This window comes from Podarcis pityusensis (genome assembly GCF_964106645.2).
Source record: "Podarcis pityusensis genome assembly, chromosome: 3".
Classification (NCBI taxonomy): domain Eukaryota; kingdom Metazoa; phylum Chordata; class Lepidosauria; order Squamata; family Lacertidae; genus Podarcis; species Podarcis pityusensis.
In genome coordinates, this window is record NC_138026.1 from 63,074,703 (window position 1) to 63,095,125 (window position 20,423).

The following is a 20,423-nucleotide window of genomic DNA, read 5'->3' on the forward strand; positions in this document are numbered from 1 at the left end:
TCACGTGGAGGAAGCCTAAAAGGCCATTAACTGTTAATAACTCATTCTCCAATTGCCCCCCGTGTGGCGTGTTCCCCACATTGGGAACCACGGCCCTAGAGTCTCATGGATTTGTGCTTACAAGAATTCAGACCGATTTTCAGAGAACTGAAGAAAACAGAACCAAATCCAGTTAATGCATATTCTGTCTTGCAATACTTTTCTGAACTTCTTCTGTATACCAAGATAGAAATACTGTTTTGCATTGTTTTCCAGGCCTCAGAAGAATTTACATCTCCTTTCCATTAATTGGGAGAGAAAAACAGAGGCATTCAAGCCTTTGATGCTCAGTATGAAGAAGAAAGGTGGGGAGAGAACCCAAAAGTGGATCAGCAAGTGCATAAACATGGGAAATCCTGGAAAATGCCAGCTACAGCTTACACAGTCAGTTGTACATCTCCCTACCCCCCACCCCGCTGCCAAAAAAAGTAAATTAGATGGAATCAGGCATAAGGATGGCCTGAGATAATTGTACCCAAATAAACAATATCTATATGGAAATCAAAACTTGTAGATTATCACGGCATTCTTAATTGAAAATCAAAAGGATTTAATATATATACCGGTATATATATATATTAATTTGAGATTTTTCAACATAATATGCCATCTGCTCCATGTAATAACACCATTAGAGAAACCACAGAGGATACAGCTATGAAACGTCACTGCAAAAGAGCCAAAATTGGGTACAGTACAGCCCTGGAAGCTAGCACAATTATATACCTGCAATTATAGAATGTGGCCAGAATCAACATAAAGCTCTAGTAAGAATCCACAGCTTTCTCAGCACACAGAAATGAAACAGATACTGCCACTTCATTGTATACACATTCTTGAAACCAATTTGTTAAAGGTTAATATGGTACTACCAGGATAAATGCCACAGTACAGTTTCAATAACTTATGATGACTTTTCTGTATCAAGCTACACATTACTTCTAGAATTTCATATAACCTTTACTTATAAATTTGGTTGGAAGCTTGTGGTGGCTGGAGGAGGATATAATTTTTTTTCTTTAAAAAAAACTGCTCCAAATAAGCGACTTCTCTTTTATAGTCTTTGTATATATATATATATTTTAAAAAATCCTACACAGTATGTTGTTTTATATAGATAGTTACTGATGTACAGATATATCACACAACATTATATAAGTTTCTGAAATTGTTTTCCTAATATATAGGCCATTCCTGAACTAAGTGGAAATATCATAATTGTATAAATATTATATAACATGCAAGTCTTTACTAGCAAGCTAGTAAACTCTAGAGTGCGCAATTATTGCAATTCTACTGACATACCTCCGGGTGTGCAATAAGGAAAGCAGTCAAAACAGAGTGCTTCCAACTCTGAGTAACTAGTTCTACAGGTTCAGATCTTTAGTTTATCAGATTATCTGGTTACTCAGTAATATGCTTATTAACTGACCTCTTTTGCCCAAGGTTATATTTTTGTGCATTCCAGCATATTTTCCCCCAGTGTTATTTGGTTACAACTGAATTATTGCCCTTTCTTTCGTTCAACCAAGCCTCCCACATTATCCAAGGCATACAGTTAAAAACTGGAAAGCACACATGGATATTCAACAATGCCCAATTGTTGTGGGCATTTTCTCTGTTTCAAATTACTTCTTATTATGCTTAATTGGTCAGGGTTGGACTAGATTACCCTCACAGTCCCTTCCAACTCTACAATTCTATGATAGGGCGCAACACTTTGCAATATTCTGTCACAACCTGAGTTTCAGCAGCAGTCATTACTTTAACTCTTGCCTGTTAGTAACAATACAGCATTGCTTTGTCAATAAATCACTCAACCAGTGCAGACTTCAAATTGCTGTACTTCTACAAAGTATAACGATGCGGTAACAAAATTAAGGAAACTGGGTTAAGAGATGCAGGTCTGTTCACATTCTTTAGTCAATTTCAACTTTCCCAGCTACTCTTTAAAATGTCTTTATCCTTCCACCATATATGGTGGATTGTGTTTTTAATATTTGGTTGGGAGCCGCCCAGTGTGGCTGGGGAAACCCAGCCAGATGGATGGGATATAAATAAAATTATTACTATTATTACTATTATTATTATTTAGAGCTATGGATAAAGTATCATCTGAAAAGCATATTGCCCTTTCCACAGTAATGTTAATGAAGGTATTTCAGCTCTCTTTGTTTTAACTCAAGAAACATTTAATAATAATAATGACTGTTTTATGTTTTGTATACGTTATCTCAGAAATCATTGCAAATCCTTGTAAAAGAGCCCAATATCATGACACACCCATATTGGGGGACAGGGGAAGATTTCAGAAAATAACACATTGACTTAAGCCACTTCCCTAGTATTGTCCATGTAAGATTTGAATGGAGGATTTCCCAGTTCATGCAAACAAAACATTAAGACTGCAGTCCTAAACCCACTTACCTGGACATAAGGCCTACTGATTTCAATAGGACTTACTTCTGAGGAAAACATGGTTGGGATGATGCTATAAGCCCATAAATCTAGCTTTCAGAACTTTTCTTTCGGAACTTTCCTAACAAATTCTAACATAGATCTCAAATAATCTAGAATAGTCCTGGGAGCTGCTATGAAGCATAGGCAACAGCTCCCATGTATAAAAAGAATTGCCAGTCTTTGGAAAAACCACTGATTATCATGGGTGTTCTGCTGCAATCACTATTTCATACTCACACTGGACAGCACAGCCTGCTTTTATGTAGATCTCATTCATCCTGTACCACTTAACACAGAAAAGCTCTCTCAAAAGCTCTCTCAATGGTACCCAAAGGACTACATTTACAAATAGCTGGCACATCTAATATTATTATACACTTCATTTATTGACAGTATACAGAAATAAAGCATAGATGCCACTCCATGCCAGAGAAAAGCACTGCTGAAAGGAAGGTGCTAATTAAGTGTTTGCTCTACATTAATGCATTGCAGCTGCTAACATCTGGCCTTCTCGAATGTTGAAATTTATTTTTTTGCAAAAATTCACTGCAAAAATATTGATTCCTACTATACTATCTAGAGAGACAAAAGTTGTCTTTTTCCAGTGAGGAGCTGGGCCAGATTTCTTCCTTGTCATCCAAATAGAAACAGCTTAACACCTTTTAAAGTCTGTTGGGCTGTTTCTGCCTAGGTAGCAGAACTGCAATTAAAATTATCACCATATCACCAAGGTGCAAACATCAGCATCTACAACACACACACACCAACGACCTCATGAAGATACAGAGGACAGCCTATACTGTGTGAAAATATGGAATAAACATCTGTATTGACTCCCAGAGACATTTCCTTTTTATCACATCCCAAGATGCTATGGTTATTTCTATTTCGGACCTGCCTTTCTTGTAAATTACAAATTGCTCTAAAGAAACATTTTTGAAGTACAACAGCAAGCCAAGTCTTACTAAATATAGTTTTGGGAAAGACACTTAGCTAAGTATGCATTATCAATTTGGTTTCCAAAAAACTCCAGTTACCAGAGGTTGATTTCCCAAGTCTTATGCAATCCCAAACCTATCTGCATCTGTGTAAGTAAATCTTTCTGTCTGCACCATCATCTAAAGTGGCCCTGATCAGGCAGACAATCTCTTGCAGCCTATGATCCTAATTTTGCTTACACTTACATTCCCAATAATTATTGGCCCAAATTGGGGTTGTTCCAGATATGCTCAGCAATTTGACTAACAGCCCAATCTATTTATGCATATTCAAAAATATATCCCATTCATTTCCAAGTAAATTCGTATGGGACTTCATCCCAGCGCAGACCCTGACCAAACACAAACCGAAGGCTGCTAATAATAAAACTTAGGTGTTGCACAATCATGCAGGCTTCAGAGAGCTAGCTTATCTTAACTCTAGTCATTCATCCGCAGCAATGGAAAAATAATACTCCCTTGCTTTACATGAATGTTGTAATGGTAAATAAAGTAGAATATGCAGTCTTGAAGTGGGGAGGACTTTATTTTTTAAAAAATGCTGTGAGCTGGATAGATCCAAAGATGTGTTGCCTAAGCACAAAAGCACTTGCACTCACCCAAGGTGGTCCCCCAAATTTTGCTACTTGCACCCCGCTGTACCCCATTTAAGGGGGTTCCTTGACACAGGAGGCTGTGGAAGGAAAGCAGCACAAAGAAAGCCCCAGTGAATTAGCAGATTTCTGCTTCCACTTCCCTAGATCCGACCCTGCATGTATGGGAAACAACTCCTACCCCCACTGCCATACACTCATCACTCATGTCCAGGAACCTGGTGTTTGCAAGGGAGTGGAAAGAAACACAATGTTTTGTCAAGTGAACAGCAAGCTCTATAGAAACGAAGACCAGATTACAGAGGTCCAGATGAAAGGGGTTTCACTACATATAATTTCCAATATAGCACTTTTAGGAGAAGACACTACTTAAACCTGTAAACACACATTCAAAAGGAATAAAAAAACAACTATTTGCAATCCTTCCTCCCAGACCATGACACTAAATGGCTTTTCCATATCATCAACCTGAAACATATGGGGACCTTCTGTGCTCCAGCACACACAGGCCATAAATAATCACAGTGTCTATTTATTCCTTCCTTTGGATTGCCAACCACAATCCACTTGGTTGACAAAGTGTCATGTGATCCAAATTGTCCTCCACTATTATAGCCTGTCTTGTGGACTTGAACTATTGACCAGGATCAAGTGACACGCTGCAGATATATTAAAGCAAAACTGCGCTGAAGTAAATGTAAACAGAAATAGGCTTTAAACACACTTCATGAGGCACAGAGGCCTGGCTTAACATTCTTCAGCAAAACTGAACTAGTTTCTATATAGTACTGAAATATACTCAGAGTCGCAAAGTGATTTCATGCTCTTTATTCAGCTCATAGTGGTGAGGAGGAATGAATAAATGTCCCCTCACAGTATCTGCTTTATATACATTATTTACACAATGGGCTGCACATGATTGGCTAATTTTGGAATTCTACTGTAAGCCAATCAGGTTGTGGATTCACTTCTATCTGGAGCAGGATTGGGTGGTTCCTGCCAACCAATCATACTGCTGCATTGTTCTAGGACCAATCAGACTGCTGCATTCTGAATCCTATTGTTCTAGGACCAATCAGACTGCTGCCTTTTGGATCCTATTGTTCTAGGACCAATCAGACTGCTACAGTTTGGATCCTATTCAACTCAGTACATAACACCCCTCCCCTCTAAGTTCCAGTCCTGCCCGGGAGGTCGCATTCATAGTCCTCAAGGTATGCCGGCGGCCTACGTGTGCGTTGTGGCCTGGGGTGTTCCCTGGTCCGGGCTCCGGGTTCTGGCTCGTGTTCCAAGGATGCTGGCTGTGATGCGGCTGTTTGGTCTGGTGCAACCGGCTCGCTCAGTCGTGGTTCTGGTTCCGGTGTCCTTTCGGCCTCACGGGTCCTCTCTGTATTTACTGATTCTGCCTCTCCTGCTGGCCCCTCCTGCTCTATGGGCCTCACTGCCCCGCTGTTCCCTTGGGACTCCTCTGACCTGTCCTCCTCCTGGTTTTCTCCCGGGAATCGTCGCCGTATCTGGTCGCAGTGGCGGCGCCAGCATTGCCCCCCATCCGTTAGCACCTCGTACGACACGGGGCCAGTGACCCTGGTGATTGTGGCGGGTACCCATGCTGGGCCTGCCCCAAAATTCTTTGCGTACACTGGGTCCTGGGCCTCGAAGGTCCGGGGGTTCCTGCCTTCCCCCACCACTACCTCATCCTGAGCTCTATCGGGGTGAAGGCGGTCCAATCTGATTGCAAGGCGCCGACCCATTAGTAGTTCAGCGGGGCTCCGGCCAGTCGTTGAGCTGGGGGTGCTGTGCTGTGCTAGAAGGAATGTGGCAAGGCGGTACTCCCAGTCCCCTTGCGTCATGCGGCGAAGGGTGTCCTTGGTGGTCCGCACCATGCGTTCTGCTTGGCCATTGGTGGCAGGGTGGAACGGCGCCGAACGGATGTGGCGGATGGCGTTCTGCGCTGTGAAGGTTTGGAATTCTCCTGACGTAAATGCAGTCCCGTTGTCTGAGACGAGAGTGTCAGGGAGCCCGTGGGTTGCAAACAGCCTGCGTAGTACCCGGATGGCTGCGGACGTGGAAGTGGACGGTACCAGTGCGACTTCCAGCCATTTGGTGTAGGAGTCCACCACTATGAAGAATGTTTTCCCCTGAAAGGGGCCAGCGAAATCCACATGCAGGCGTGACCATGGTGCTCGGGCGGACTCCCAGGACTGGACTGGGGCCCTTGGGGGATCTGGGCGGGATTCTTGGCAGGCCTGGCAGTGTTTGACCCAGGCCTCTATCTCTCCATCGATCCCCGGCCACCACACATAACTCCTGGCAAGGGCCTTCATTCTTACTACCCCTGGATGTGTCTCGTGTAGGGCTGTGAGGACCCTTTTGCAGAGGGGCTGGGGAACAACGACTCTGCTTCCCCATAACAGGCACCCCTTGTGGGCCGACAGTTCATGTTTGCGGGTTGTGTAGCCGGCGAATTCTGGCCCGGGGCTGCTGCTGGGCCATCCCCTCCACACCCAGTCCAGGACCCGGGAGATGACCCTATCTTTCTTGGAGTGGTGTGCAACTTCTTGTGCCTGAATGGGGCGGTCGGGAAGCAGCTCCAGGCTCATAACCTCTTGTGCAGGTGCTGGGTCAGGGCCTGTTTCCGGTAGTGGTAGCCTGCTGAGGGCGTCCGCATGGCCCATCGCCTTCCCAGGTCGGTGAATCAGTGCATACTGGTAGCTGGCAAGGAAAATTGACCACCTGAGGACGCGAGGAGACAGCACTTGGGGGGTCTGCTTTTCGGGGGCAAACAAGCCAAGCAACGGCTTGTGGTCAGTCACCACGGTGAAGGGCCGCCCGTACAAGAAATCATGGAATTTTTTTACTCCCTTTACGATTGCCAGACCCTCCTTGTCGATTTGCGAGTAGTTCCGCTCGGTTGTGTTGAGTGTCTGGGAAAAGTACGCCACCGGTACCTCTCTTCCATCCGGGAGTTGGTGCCCCAGGACAGCTCCAATGCCATAGGGTGAGGCGTCGCATGCTAGCACCACCGGCAGCCTCTCGTCGAAGTGTGCCAAGACCGAGTTTGAGACAAGCAAGTCCTTGACTGCCTGGAATGCGGCCTCCTGGCGCTGGCCCCACACCCAAGGGGCCCGCTTGTCCAGGAGTCTGTGTAGGGGCTCCGCTACCGCCGCCTTGTGGGGAAGGAAGGAATGGTAAAAGTTCAATAGTCCCAAGAAGGCCTGAAGTTCAGTCTTGCTCTTGGGCGCTGGGGCATCACAAATGGCCCGTACCTTGTCCCCAGTCGGGTGGACCCCTTCTGCGTCCACCATAAATCCCAGAAAGTCCACCTGAGGCACTCCTAGTAGACATTTTTCCCGCTTCACCTTGAGACCCGCCGTCTGGAAACGGTGCAGAACGGTGCGGAGGCGGTCCTCAAACTCCTCTGGTGTGGGGCCGGCAATCAACACATCATCGAAGAAGGGGGTGACGCCAGGAATCCCTTTAAGGAGAGAGTCCATTATATTCTGGAATATGCCTGGTGCCACGCTGACACCGAATTGCAGCCGCTTTACCCTGAACGCTCCTCTGTGCGTCACAATCGTCTGTGCCTCTGCTGTGGCCTCATCTACTGGCAGCTGTTGATATGCTTGGGCCAAGTCCAGCTTGCCAAAAATTTTCGACCCAGCCAGGGTGGCAAGGACATGGCTGACCACTGGCACTGGGTATGCGTGGGCCGTGAGGGCCTTGTTTATGGTACATTTGTAGTCTGCGCAGATGCGGACCGAACCATTAGGCTTGACGGGTGTGACGATTGGGGTTTCCCAGGGAGCATTAGGCACCGGCTCCAGCACTCCTTGCTCTACGAGTCGGTCCAATTCCTCGTCTATACGGGGTTTCAAGGCGAACGGGACCCGGCGGGCCTTGAGCCTGACCGGTCGTACTGCGGGGTCAAGCTGTAGCGCAATGGGGGGGCCCGTATACTGTCCCAATTTCCCATCGAAAACCCCTGGAAATTCCTTGCATATGGCGTCCACGTCCACTTGTAAGCTAGTGTGGTTCACCCCGGTGACAGCTAGCCCCAGTGGTCCAAACCATGCCAATCCCAGTAAGCTAATGTAGGGGCCCTTGACCACAAGCAAGTCCAGTTGCCGCGTCCGCCCTCGGTATTGCACCCTGAAGGTCCCCACCCCCATTGTGGGGACCTTACGTTTCTGGAAGTCCCGGAGGGTGAATGGGGCCGGCCTGAGTTTGGGACCCCCAGTGGGACACAGTTTCCTTAAGGTCCTTGCCGAGATTATGGATAGAGTTGAACCCGTGTCAAGCTCCATGCGGCATGGGGCCCCCTCTATCTGTACCTCTACATAAATTTTCTCTACGTTGGGGTGGGGCAACTGGTATACCTGGAAGTCCGTGAGCTCCGTCGAGTTGCCTTGGTGCGTTGGGCCCCGGGACCTGGGGCTCTTGGATTGGTCATCTGATGCCTGGTGTCGGGTGGGCCGAGCCCGACACACCCGGGCGATGTGTCCCGATTTTCTGCACTGCCTGCACTCTGCGTTGCGGAAACGGCAGGTCCTCCTCTCGTGACTCTCCCCGCAGCTTGCGCAGTTCCCTCCTTCTCGTCGAGGCAGCTGTGGTCTGTGCGCTGCTTGAGTGCGCTGCTGTACTCGGTGCACCTCCTCCCTGTCGGATCCTGAGTCGTCGGTGAGGTCTTCATGGTGGACCCTCGGTTGGGATGGCAGGCTCGGCCGTGCCTCTTGGGTCGACCTCTCGGCAGCTTCTGTTGCCAGGGCCTCCTCCAGAGCGACCTGGAACGTTAGGTCCTTCTTAGCGTAGAGGCGCCGTTGCAGCTTCTCATCCTTCAGGCCACCGACGAGGCGGTCACGAAGCATGTTCTCCAGCTCTGAGAAGTTGCAGAACCGGGCGGCTTGGCGGAGAGAGGTCACAAACCCAGTTATGGTTTCCCCAGGGGCTTGCCGCTTTGCGTAGAAGGCATTTCGACGAGCCACCACTGAGGGCTGCGGCGAAAAGTGCCCCTTCAGCTGTTCCATTATTGTTTTGTATGGAACAGTAGCGACGTCTTCAGGCGCAAGGAGAGCCCGGGCGATTTCAAACGTCTCCTCTCCGCAGACGCTGAAGAATATCGCCCTCTTCTTGGCGTCTTCTTCGTCGGTGACCCCTTTGGCTTCTAGGAGGAAGGTGAAACGGGAGGCGTACGCTTCCCAGTCTCCAGATGCTGGGTTGAATGGCGAGAAGCTGCTGTTGGCTGCCATTCTGAGTTCCTTGTGCCCCGGAGCTGAAGCCTGGATACACGGTGCGAGGCAGCGGTGCGGCAGTTGGCGGTGCTGCGGTGCTGTGTGTGGCAGTCAGCTCAGCGGGATCCCACCTTCGTCGCCAGTGAAATATACTCAGAGTCGCAAAGTGATTTCATGCTCTTTATTCAGCTCATAGTGGTGAGGAGGAATGAATAAATGTCCCCTCACAGTATCTGCTTTATATACATTATTTACACAATGGGCTGCACATGATTGGCTAATTTTGGAATTCTACTGTAAGCCAATCAGGTTGTGGATTCACTTCTATCTGGAGCAGGATTGGGTGGTTCCTGCCAACCAATCATACTGCTGCATTGTTCTAGGACCAATCAGACTGCTGCATTCTGAATCCTATTGTTCTAGGACCAATCAGACTGCTGCCTTTTGGATCCTATTGTTCTAGGACCAATCAGACTGCTACAGTTTGGATCCTATTCAACTCAGTACATAACAAGTACGAAACACGAAGTGTCAATACAGAAGAAATGTAAAACATAATCGTAATAGTAATAATTTGTATACTGCCTTCCATCCATAGATCTCAGGGAGGTTCACAACATAGAAATTCAAGATAAAAAAGCACAAAATACATAATAAAAACAAGAACAAAGGCAAACTCTAAAAAGAGCCACTGAATAAACATCAACCACAGCAAAAAATGCAAGCCATATAAGATTATGAATCTTCACATTCTACTAAAAACAAAGCTGGGATGGACTTGTTGCAAAGAAGTCTTTTTGCAGGGAAAAGAACTTGTCTCCAGATTCAATCTAGAAATAAGTAGTTGGAAGCATTGGCACTTTGTCATGTATGTAGGATCCCAATTTGAGTACCAATTTCAGAACAGGGTCAACAGCAAATGGCTTACTCCTAGTCCCTGGGGCAGAGCCGTAGCTATGGTGAGGTTAGCCTCTTTTTTTTGCCCAAAGTAAAGCCACACAGGCACCACTGAGTCTCTCAGCATGTGTGTGTGTGTGTGTGTGTACACAAATGCACATGGGTAGGTGTGCCAAACTGGGTCTTTGACCCAGGTGAAATAAAGTCTAGTTTCGCCCCTGTCCTGGGGGTGGGAAAAGAGGCCTGGTATCTGGGCCAGTTACAATCACCATGTGTTCATAATGGTCAAGGCCAGTCTGCCAGACTCCATGCAATTCCTGTTTTGTGGCCACCGTGCAGAAACTGCCACAAAACTGTTATGGAGGCAACTCCACACTGTACCCACAACATGCAAGAGCTACTGCTACAGCTGCAAGTCTCCATATAATTGCAGCAAGTAGCATGTCTCCACACATCAACGGCGCACAATAGTAGTCTCAGCTAAGGCTAACATGCAGGCTGTCTAGACAACATGAACAGGGAATTAATGTGGTGAGCCAATCTCATACATCATTACTGCCATGTGGAGCCACTGCCACCCAGCAGCACTCCTAGGAGATCCCATGTGGCAGCCATATCCTAAGCACAGCCCCATATCTTTGTGGTCTCTGGTTCGTATAGACATTCAAGCAACATCCACTTTCTTAAATTCATAGCAGAGCTATACAAGACAAGAGAGTGAGAGAGAAACCCAAGCATATCTGCTCAGCCCTGCTTCAGTCCAAGGTCTTGGTTGTTTTCTACCAGGAGATTGATGCCTACATACCCTCAACCCTGCAAAGGTCTTCATTTCCCGTTGCATTTGTTACTTCCATCTGACTCAACTTTTCCTCTGTTTGCCTGGTAAGTTCAAAGTTGCCAGATATTTGGGGATGACTTGGCCATTACTTACCGGGGAGGGCAGACAGGAGCTGTTACACTTGTCTGGAACAATTACGTCCTTGGATATGAATGCTAGAATGGGTTTTCTATTTTAAAAAACAGCACCCACCCTACAAGATTAATGGGCCAGAACACATCAGTTGGGAGACTTTCCAATTTTACTGGGAAATAGCAAAGAAAAATGAAGGACTCATCACGACTTTGCAAGCAATTTCGTCATGTACCCACAGCAGTGACTAGAGGAGGAATGTACTCTAGGAGGGGAGCAGAGAGAATAAACACCGTGATGCATCTGCAACAGCACAACCTTAGTTCTGCACTGGGATGGGAAACGGTTCTAAAGCAAAGATGCCTACCACAGGAAATGGATGCAAAGGGTAACAAGAGAGCACCCATTGCTCAGACTTCAGGAGACCAGGAACAAAGGAAGGATACAAATGGTTTCTGTTTGCTCCAGTAAACTAGACTAAATGCCTGTCAAGGGTCAGTGGCAGGAGAGTCCAGGTCTCAAACAAGGTATACAGTGGTACCTCGAGTTACATATGCTTCCGGTTACAGACTCTGCTAACCCAGAAACAGTACCTTGGGTTAAGAACTTTGCTTCAGAAATTGTGCTCCAGCAGCATGGCAGCAGCAGGAGGCCCCATTAGCTAAAGTGGTGCTTCAGGTTAAGAACAGTTTCAGGTTAAGAACAGACCTCCAGAACGAATTAAGTACTTAACCCGAGGTACCACTGTACTACAATAGATCAATAGATGTTTGGCCAAGGAGGAAACTGTCACAATCCCTTCCCCCCCAACCCCCCCCCCCCAACTCAGTCAGATACTGAATGTATAGTGCCTGTATTAATTCATGCATAACCAACTAGTCAGTATGTGGACTAAGCTGAAAAGGCTATAGCATATTAGTGCAAACAACTTGTAGTCCTGGATGCTGATGTTCCTTCTTAACTCTTCCTGTCATTATCAGCTCCCTGGCAGTGTGGTTATTATAAGAGAGTAGAAAGTACAGGGAAAGATAGTTCTCAGACAACTCCCATCATCCCTGATCACTGGCCATGCCGGCTGAGGCTGATGGGAGTTGCAGTCCAGCAACACCTGGCATCACGTTGAGATCAGGGAACCCTATGGCCCTAAACTCCTTGGTCCCCCGTTTCCAGCTTCTTTCCAAACAATAGTTAAAACTTCCTGTCTCTATGCCCCTCTGTGTAGCTACTTTCCCACTGGCTCGTCATTTTTTCAACTCCACATTTCCACCAACTCCACATTTCCACCATGCCCCACATCCTTTAACAACATGTCTTTTGAACAAGCTCTTTTAGCACTTTTCTCTTTCCTCCGACACTGTACAGCCTCTCCTCTCCGTAAGCACTACGAAGCTTCTTCAGACACTACACCTCAGTCAACTACTTCTTGCCTCAATTTCCCATCTCCACTGCCCTTTTAACTCATTCACCACCTAAACTTCCTTCAGATGCGGTTTCCATCCTCTGCTCTACACCCTTACTTCAGCATAAGCTTTACCCTGAGCTCCCTGTCTTTTAGTTTCACTACATCCAGAGACTCTTCTCTGTCTTCATTCTGCCCTTCTGTGCTGTTTTAGCCCCAGCCAAACTAGCAATTTTCCTTCCCTTACTGAAGCTGGACTGCACTGTTTAGTTCCCTGTGCAACTGAATATTTGGTGCCATCACAATCACTGTCAGAGAGGGTTCACTGCCAATGAAGCGCAATATACTATAAGCTGCCCCAAAAAGCTGCCCCCCAAACAGAAGTTTGCAACCCTATTTTGGCAGTTTTACATTGCTCTAAGTAGCTGCCATTATCTTGTGATGAGTTGTTCATCTGCAGCAACTCATTTCCCCCCACATCACAACAAATGGTTTAGCAAGTTTGTAGTGATGTGAAAAACAGAACCCTATAAATCACTGCTTGCAAATGGCTCACCATGTAACAGACACCATGTGGAGCAATATGAAAAGAATTCCATATTATGTAGATAAGCCCCAAACCTGTATGGAGATCCTTGAATGAATGTTTACTAAATTATTTAAGTCAGGACAGAAATCAGAAGAAAACCATTAGTATTCAATATTTTTACTCTGAATAAGCATTTGTATTATTCAATACTAAATAAAAATCAAGCATCTAATTCCGGTTCCCAAAAGTGATTGGCAGCCAGCAGCAATATATGGAATCCCAATACATTTCAACACCTACAAAGAATACAACTCTTGTTTTTAAAAACTTTAAAACACATTACTTTTCTCATATTTACATTCATCTTCCTTGCCATGTAACTGATCTTATTGACAAGCCTCCTACAGTGAGTGGGTTGAATTAAATCACCAATAAAAAATGGCAAAATTAAATAAATTTTCCAACTTTCTTATTAATAACTTCCTTAACAAATATGCATACTAATATGTTGCTATAATAAATAAACCATATCTGTTCACAACAGAATAGAGCCTTTATACTACTCAAGAAGCACGTCTTTTGCACTACTATTTATATATATTTAGAGCAGGAATAGCCAACATGTTTTTGGGCTACAATTCCCAACAACCCCAGTAGCATGGCCAACGGTCAGGGATGATGGGAGTTGCACACAATAACATCCAAAAGTTAAGCATTTGGCCCCCTTAATGAAAGAGGGAGTTTATCACACTGACTCTTCCAGAGTGTTTTATCTGCTGAACAATTGTACAGTGATACCTCGGGTTAAGTACTTAATTCGTTCCAGAGGTCCATTCTTAACCTGAAATTGTTCTTAACCTGAAGCACCACTTTAGCTTATGGGGCCTCCCGCTGCTGCCGCGCCGCCAGAGCATGATTTCTGTTCTCATCCTGAAGCAAAGTTCTTAACCTGAGGTACTATTTCTGGGTTAGCGAAGTCTGCAACCTGAAGCACATGTAACCTGAAGCATGTGTAACCCGAGGTACCACTGTAGTAACAACATTGTGGAGAATGTGGCAATATTTTTGAGTGACGCCATGAAATTATGTCACCATAGGTCCTAGGAGCCATTATCGTAACTCACGATGTCTGGACAGTTCTATCCTAAAGTATCTCCTGCTATGTTTTGTTAACTGTGTTGTGTTCTGAGATCCGTGTATATGATGCAGTTTTTCTATGCCAATAAAGGAGATTGATTAATTGATTGAACATCCGAAGGTATCACATTGGTTAGAGGAAGATTAATCAAGAATTGTGTTTGGTTTTCTCTATACATATGCAAAGCCACAAACCAAGATTACTTACTATAAGACTTAGACTGTAATCCTAAACACACTTACTCTCAAGCAAGTTCCACTGAACTCAATGGTACTTACTTTTAAACAGACATACATACCACTGCATTATAAGTGTACAGAATTTTAGAAGAGAAGAGATAGTAAATTATTGAGCAGAACAGTGTTACTCCATAACATGGAAGTTAAATGTCCATGCTATTCACAATTATGTATTATTTTGATTGGGCATACATGCTAAACCATGATTCATTGTGATGGGAATGAGCAGCAGAATCCTCAAACTTCCTTCTTCAGTACAACCACAAGGAGGGGATCAGAAGCTTTTGCTTCCTTTATGATTAAATATAGTTTAGTGTTACATCCAAATCCCATGGTGGGTAATCTTAACTATGGTTTATTGAAACAGTTCATCTTCATATCCCATGGCTTGGGAGTTTCCTTGTTGGAAACATTGTGATCAGCCACAATTTATTGTGTTACAAGCTGCAGCTGATCAAAACCACAAGTGAAGGCTTCTGAACTCCTTGTGGTCTCACCATAAGAGAAGATTGCACAAGCCTTAGGGACTCACTGCTGCTGCACATTACTGTCACAATAAACCATGGTTGATCTTAAACTTCATCGTACCATCCATATGTAGCATTTATGTCATATTTACATTCCTTGACCTCTCAAGTCAAATATTTCATCCCTGACCTCTTCTTTTACACAGAAAGCCTTTAACACAATGTTTTTGACAGCCATGAATTCAGTTTTAAGATATCATTAATATAGATTTTAATGCATTTGAACTATATCCAGATATGATTTTGAATCAAGTTATTTTTAAAGGACATATTATATAACTGGCTTTTAATTAATAAAATCCAAATTATACAAAATTTTGAATAAAAGCTGCATATTTTATTTTAAAAAACATTAACTTGACATTTTCCCCACTAATGGGGAAACTGAAGCAAAATGGTGCTTGCCTCTTTTATGGTTGCATAAATTACATTTTTCATTAATTCTCAATATAAATAAAATATATACATCTGGTCAAGTGCATAGTGTAGTGATAGCTTTTTTCCTTATATCAGAGGATATCTCCAAGGTTTTAAGGCCAAAGTTTATTTTGATTACTAGTCCGTCCCCACGTCCCCTGAACTGATTGAAAACTATTAAAATTCAACTCATAATATTGTGGTGTGTGTGTTTTTCTTGATGGAAGGCCACATTAGTCTACCAGTAGATAATATAAGTAATGATCCAGTATAAGATATTAAGACAGACAGACACACAATTACTCAGCAAAGCCAACATGCATGCATATGTTTCTGTGTTTTGTCCTCATGGTAACAAGGACTATAAACAGATCTCACACATGAGAAAATATACAGTAATCAAAATCCTTTTGGGCCATTTCTACATTGGTGCCACAGCGTTCGGATTAATTATATGAATATTAGGGAAGCATATATTCCAAATTTGCTTTCTTTGGCCAAGTTACATTTGGTCATTTACGCCAACTGAGGAAATTGGAACGTTTTGTGTCACAGTCTTTCATAAGTGAGATTTCCGGCCAGTGATTTAGCTGCTAACATCCAATCAGGATTCACCTTATCCCATACTTGGCCACCCTGCCCCTTCAACTTAATCTATGGCCCCTTAATGCCCCCCCCCCAACAAATATATCCCGAGTCTCTTAAGGTTTACAGAAGATATACTTCCCCAACTTTCACACTGCCCAGCTCTGTTCCTACTTCACAACTCTCAGCCTACTTGCTTCCCCCACATCCATGCTTCACTTGTTATAGACTGTCAACAGTATATTCAGCCCCACCTGGCCCTAGGCCTCACAAGGTCTACCTTAAATTAACCGGTGGTTTGCTTCTTCAACGTAGCCACACTGTTTTATCAACAGTCTACCAAAAACCTTTCCCGCCCAATGGAAGCAAAGAGTGTGCAAAAATACATATATTAAACACACAGACGGAGCCAGTGTGATGTGGCTTGAGTGTGCAGCTTGGATGTGGGAAACCCAGATTTGAATCCCCATTTAGCACCAAAGTTGACAGGGCACCCTTATGCAGGCCACTGTATTTCAGCTTAAGCTATTTATGCATTTATGCTCAAATGCAACAATAATATGCAGAGTCATATTTGCATATGCCGCAATAACTCCTGTGTCTCATATATTTGGATACTTGTAAAGATACCATTCACAAGGCTGGCCTTACAAAACTTATGGCAGAACCTTTTAGACTTCTACAATGGTAGGACAAGAGGCAGCAGCTGTGCTGGTACAATGGTCAGGTTCATGCAGCATGGGATAATTTGTCCTCTCATGCCAGTATTAAAATATGTCAATCCAAGGAATGGCTTGCAGAACAGCCTACACAGGCATGGACTGTGGGATCCTGAGAAGGTTTGAAGTATTTTTACTAGAATTTGGTTCTCAGTCGTGTGTGCACATGTATGCACATGCGTATGGACACAAACTGCGTAGGAACGCCAAGTAAGACAAAATTTAAAACCTCTATCCTACCAAAAACATTCTGTTGTGTGATGCATATAATCCCTTATTTCCATGCCAAAACATTTCTGTTTCATCCGATTTGTCAAGATCAATTTGTGATCTTAGACTGAAGAAACCCCAACTAAAGAATAATGGCAAGAAAAATTGATGGACTATGCAGAACTGGCAAAATTGACATATAAGCTACGGGACAAGGATAACTGTGACTTTAAGGATGAATGGGAACCTTTCACAAAGTATCTGAAGAAGCAACAAAGCGAACTGGACTCCTTGGCAGGTTTTGAATAAACATTCACAATTATTTTTTACTGATAATAATTAGCTAAACAGTTTGAGGATCTATACAACTTTGTAACATGCAGAAAATAGCATTACTGGAGAAACCAAAGACTGGAACTGAGGGAAGTCGGGGGGTGGGGGTATGGGTTTTGGGGGGGGAGGGGGGGAAATGGGGGGGAATAAGGACATGCTTTTGGATAATATGTTTTGTTATAACTTTGAATAAAATAATAAAAATAAATAAATAAACCCTTTAAAAAAAAAGATCAATTTGTGATCTTGTTTTTTGTCTTATGAACATTGTATCAGTAAGGAAAAACCAAATCAACTCATGCTTTATGGAATTAAAACATTATCTCTAACTACGTACATTAAATTTTTGAACATTAAGGATGGAATCTTATACCTATTTAGCAGGAATTACTTCTGAGTAGACCTGCACAGGTTTGCTCTGTAAATATTCCTGCCATCTTTCAGACCTCAACCACAATACTGTCACTGAAACCCTACACCTATACAACTTCCTGTTTCTTAACTTTCATGCACAAATTCCTATCATCTCTAATAAAAGCACATCTAAAATTAAGAATAACACAGCTCAAAAACCATATTGGAGGTAATGCTAGAGTCAGAGATTAAGAAATGGAAATATTAAATAACCTTAAGTACTAAACAAATATAACTTTTACAACAAACATATAAACGTTTCCAATAATACATTTTTATTAATGAAAAACTGACAAAATACAGGAGCCCAAGCAAAATTTCAGAACGTTTACATGAGAAGAAAACTGAACTAAAAAAATTTGATTTTATGAACTGGTATCAAATGCCAACTATGATCAGTGTTTTACCAATGACAGTGCCAAGATTCCCATGGATCTTTTGCTCACAGATATTCTTTGGACCAATAACCTTATTTAGATAGCACAATAAAGGTAACACTGTACCACATCCTGCAAACTTACGCAAATTTATGCATAGACATTAATTTATTTATCTTGAAAGTATGGCTATAAATCATGTTTCCTCTTAGCAAGCTACAGAATATACTATACTAAAATAAAGCTCTACTATGCTAAAGCTCCTAAACTCATTTACTTGCAATTCCACTGAAACCACTGTCATATAGTAAGACCACATCATTCATTATTAACATTTGTATAGCACACAATAGCTAATATTCTCTAAAACACGTCTATTAATTCTGTAAAGAAAAACACACACCAACTGATCACTTTCTGTCAATATAATATATATTCGCACATGTGCCGACTCAAACTCCAATAGCAATATTTCAATTTAATTCATATGTCTGATAATGAAGGCCTAATAATGAGTTCAGGAGAAAAAAATATGAGTCAGTAACTGCATCCCAACAAAGTAGAAGTGTGTGCGTACACATATACACACACACACAATGACGTAAGTGCTTCATGTTTTTAATATGTACAACATACACAATCTAAAAGCAAAAGCAACAAAATTATTGTGGCATACAGCAAGTGTGGAGGGGGAGACCAGGGCCTTACTAATTCATAACAAATAAACAGATTCTTACATTAGGCCTCTGTTACTGGATAGGTGGGAAACATTTTTGCGTATTTTTCTTAAGAGCTACAATAAACATGGGTGGAGGGGAGCTGCCATCCTTTTTCACAGCACTCTGTATAGTGCATCACTGCATGGGGTATAATAATATTTATTGTACCTCAGGGACATTGCAGGTTGAGAATCATGTTTAGGGACCCCTTTCGAAGCCTGAAAATGACATACGTGTTTCTCTGAAAAATAAACGTGGAGAATTGTCGTCTAAACCAGGGATTTCCCCTTGAAATGCCAGCTTCCCATCATTACAGGGGTAATAAATTCTAAAGGGAAACTGCCAGGGAAACCGGCTCTATCCCTGCCTGCCTGCCTCCTTCAGTTCCCCCAAAGGACGCTCTCAGGCAAGTAGATGCTTAAAGGGGGGGGGGGGGGGAATCAGCACAAGCATGGATGTGCGCGTTACATAATCATACCCAAACATCCATATGCACACGCATTATATAAGAAATGCATTTCTCTGCAATCAAATAGGAGAAGGTGGAAGGGAAGGAGAACGGAGGTGGTGGGGGGCGAAAGCGCCTTCGTTCCAAACCCCTCAGGGGAGCCCATGTGCAGAAGAGGGGAGAGAGAGGGAGATCACATCTGCTTCCGCAGTAACAGCAGCAGCAGCAGCAGCAGCAGGCAGAGCCCCTTGTTAACCCCCTTCCTGTGGCTTTTACACGTCATGGAACATTCCCGGAACGGGCCAACGTTCCACCCACTTCAGGGAACAGACATAAAGGCGCAACACACCAGATAGCCTTCTCCCTTTACCCCTGTCCGCCCTGCGCACATTCGTCGCAAACCGAACACCCCCCCCCCCCACGGCGCGCGCAGCAGCTCCGCGCGCGCTCCTCCTCCTCTTCCCCCGCGCGCACAGCTGCTGCCGCCGCCGCCACGAGCTGCTGCTGCTGCTGCTGCTGCTGCTGCTGCTGCTTCCTCCTCCTCGGCCCCCCTCCAGGGGCTCCCACATGCCACCTCCGCCCCACGGCCGCAAGGCGAAGACGACGTCGAACCGAAGGCAATTCAGGCGGTGGCGGCGGCTACTGCCAAGTCACCCTGAGCCCTTGGAGGCGGTGACTGAAATTCCTTCCGACAGCAACCGTCCCCCCCACACGGACACCGCGCGCCACCCTTCAAGGCCCCCTCGGCCCCCTTAGCGAAGCAAGCGCGCGCACACGCGGAGGGGGGCTTGCCCTCCCCTTCACCTCGCCGCCAGCTACCTTGACATGGGCAGAGCGGTGCCTCAGCCCAGCAGCGGCAGCCGTGTCGCGTCGCCTCCTCTAGGGCTCTCTCGCTCGCTCGCTTGCTCGCTCTCTGCTCTTCCTCCGCCTCCTCATCTGCTCATTAGTAACCATGCACATACTTCTTCCCCACAGGAGGAGATTACGCAAGGCAGCCTGCGCCTCATCTGCATACACTTACATGCTGGGTATTCCCCACATTCCCTAGCAGTAAGGCCACTAGCGAAGACCTTCCCCTTTGCGCACAGAGAGAGAGAGAAAGAAGGGGGAAGCAACGGCGACTTGTGAGGGAGAGACGGAAGGTTTTCTGGAGGGGGGGGGAGGGAAGGGGAGGGGAGGCGGTTCCTAGCGAAGGTTGCCAGATATGAACTTCTTATAAACACGAAGCAAAAGCCACCCTGGAT

At 44.7% G+C, this 20,423-nt stretch overlaps 1 protein-coding gene across 4 annotated transcripts in view; it reads right to left on the bottom strand.

Annotated features, from left to right (window-relative positions):
- Positions 1 to 20,423, bottom strand: part of HIVEP2 (HIVEP zinc finger 2) — a 140,362-nt gene that overhangs the window by 118,766 nt on the left and 1,173 nt on the right. For 3 of the 4 annotated variants that reach the window (XM_080998532.1, XM_080998528.1, XM_080998530.1), the window contains exon 1: positions 19,999 to 20,278. The exons of the other annotated variant lie outside the window; for it this stretch is intronic. The gene's annotated coding sequence lies outside the window, so the exon portion shown is untranslated. Of the gene's footprint in view, positions 1 to 19,998; positions 20,279 to 20,423 lie in introns of those variants that run through there. 4 annotated transcript variants of the gene reach the window in all.